At 53.3% G+C, this 2,710-nt stretch overlaps 1 non-coding gene across 1 annotated transcript; it reads right to left on the reverse strand.

Annotated features, from left to right (window-relative positions):
• TRNAN-GUU lies at positions 1,920–1,991 on the reverse strand. The gene has a single exon. It is a non-coding gene; the product is annotated as a tRNA-Asn (tRNA).

Below are 2,710 nucleotides of genomic sequence, written 5' to 3' on the forward strand. Positions count from 1 at the left end.
GGCCCCTCAGTTGGCCTTCCGTCGGCCTGGTGCAATTGCTCGGCTTACTGCAGCGCCAGTGTCGCGCTCAATACCGAGGGCGACATCAGTTGAATCTTCAGCGGTTCCTTCTCCAGCACGGACCCTACTTCGGGACGAGGGGCCATCGGGGGTTGTGCGCCCTAGAGCGGAATCATCGTCAGATGGGGAGGAGGAGAGGCCGTTGATAAGGCGTAGGGTCGTGTTCACGCCGGCTCCTCCTGTGGTAATTATAATTTGGACTCCCCCCACCCCCCGGCGGATGCGGAGAGGAGTGCGGCGGCAGCGCCTGCCCTTGAGGGCGGACAAACAATGGGGTTGCCCCGGTTGGCTTAGGTCGTGATGATACCGTCGCTTCGACGACTCAATTGGTGGTTCCAGTCGCTGAAACGGGAGGTAGTTCCTCAGCGGCTACTAATGTGGGTGAGGCGAGCGTTCCTACGGTGGCTATTGCGGGTGGTTCTACCTCGCCGGTAGCGGAAGGAGGAGGGGATGCTGTAGGATATGAGTACGAGTCCGAGTCCGACTTGGACCCCGACGACGTCCGTATGTTCCGGGAAGGCTTCACCAATTCAGTGGTGCGCGCAGAGGGGCGATCTCGCTTCGTCGAGGTTCCCACGGAGTTGAACTTATTGCTCCAAGGGGAAGGCTTGGTGCCGCAGTTCGAGCCGCTATGCTCGGAGGCCGAGAATGCGTCGTTGAGGGGCGTTACGGATATCAGACTGATGAATGAAGTGGCCGTGATGGCTTGAGGGTATGTACTATTACGTCGGTTCGCTTCTTCTTTGCCTTAGTTTGTTCTTTATCTTAATCGTTGTCTTTGCTTTGCAGTCTTATTTGTTGGAGGTGGAGAGCATCCGTCGAGCCAAAGTCCGCTCGGGGATATTTTTGCGGGCGTTGGAGAAGTATCGCCGCTACCGGGATCAGTGCCGAGAGTTGCGCGTGCGCTTGAGGAATGATCCCCGTAGCCGGGCCTTGGTCGAGGAACTGGCGAGGCGGGAGCTTCAGATGCAGCAAACACTTGGCAGAACGAGTGCTCTCGAGGAGCAGCTCCGCCGGAAGGATGAGGAGCTCGAGGCGGTAAAGAGAGCCGCAGCTGAGTGTGAGCGCCAGGGCCAGGCTAAGGCGGCGGAGGCCGCTACGGCATGGGGCAGGAAAGTGACTGCGTTGGAGGGTGAAGTCGCAGTATTGAAGCTTCAGGTGAGGGATGCCTCGTCGAGGGCTGGGGCGTTAACGGAAGCTATCCGCGTGCACGAGTCCCAACGGGCGTTGGAGAGGGCTACTGCGGCCTTTAGAGAAGCGAGTCTCGAGGAGCGGATCGGTGTCTTTGAGCAGGACGCCCAAGTCATGGCGGACCGGATCACAGCCTTAGAAGAAGAGAATCAGCGCCTACGGGACCAAGCCGCTTCTTCCAGCCAGGCTCGCGAACTTTGGGTCTTTGCCGAGGCCCAACGTGATGTATATAAGAATTTGTGGGAGGCCGGCATCGTGACCGAAGCTGCTTTCGAGGGAGCGCGTCAAAAGGCTCGTGAGGCCCGTACCGACTGTGGTTTTGACGCGGCGACGCCAGAGGCTGACGCTGGTGCAGATGGTGGCGCGGATGGCGCCGAGTAAAAAGATATGCATTTTTTCTTGTTTTTTATTTTCTCTTTCCTTGTATTGATCGGCCTTGGCCGGGTGTAAGCGGGAAGACCCGCAGTTAACTTGTAGATAAATGAGATGTCCTTTCTGCTATTTGCCTTGTGTCTGTTTTGTATTCTCCTCGTTTTTCCCCCTAGATTTTTCTTTGCATGCGNTGAGATAGAATGCAATAGAAACAAAGACAGGGAACGGGTTACCTACTCTTAACGGGCAAAGCGAGCCCCTTTATTCTTAATTCTTTAATTCAGAATCAATCAAATCTCCCCAAGTAGGATTCGAACCTACGACCAATCGGTTAACAGCCGACCGCTCTACCACTGAGCTACTGAGGAACAACAGGAGATTCGATCTCATAGAGTTCAATTCCCGTTCCCAACCCATGACCAATATGAGCTCGAAGCTTCCTTCGTAACTCCCGGAACTTCTTCGTAGTGGCTCCCTTACATGCCCCATTTCAGAGGGAACCTCAAAGTGGCTCTATTTCATTATATTCCATCCATATCCCAATTCCATTCATTTAATATCCCTTTGGTGTCATTGACATAACAGATGTCGTTTCTAGTCTATCTCTTTCTATTTCTTTTCTATATATGGAAAGTTCAAAAATCATCATATAATAATCCAGAAATTCCTTGGTTCAACCGTAGTTGAACTTTTTGGCGAAGGCACATAGCTTGAGTCCCGGTTCAACCGTAGTTGAACTTTTTGGTGAAGGCGCATAGCCTGTCTTGGTTCAACCGTAGTTGAACTTTTTGGAAGGCGCATAGCCGAGTCCCGGGTCCCAGTTCAACTGTGTTGAACTTTGTCGATCTTGATGACGAGGCTCATGCTGAGAGAGGGGGGATGGCTTCTTCTTCTTGTTTGCACCATCCGGTAGATGAGAGACAGGGGAACTGGATCTCGATTCGAGATCTTCGAGTTCCATCGGCCTGATATGCCGCTTTGGCTTGTTTATGCGGGGCTGTTCTTCCTTTTCCGGCGTTTCTTTCCTTTTGGTCCATGGAAGAACTACGCGATTTTGCTATGAAATCCCCACAGACGACGCCAAATT

Source organism: Nicotiana attenuata, chromosome 2, assembly GCF_001879085.1.
Source record: "Nicotiana attenuata strain UT chromosome 2, NIATTr2, whole genome shotgun sequence".
In the NCBI taxonomy this organism is placed as follows: domain Eukaryota; kingdom Viridiplantae; phylum Streptophyta; class Magnoliopsida; order Solanales; family Solanaceae; genus Nicotiana; species Nicotiana attenuata.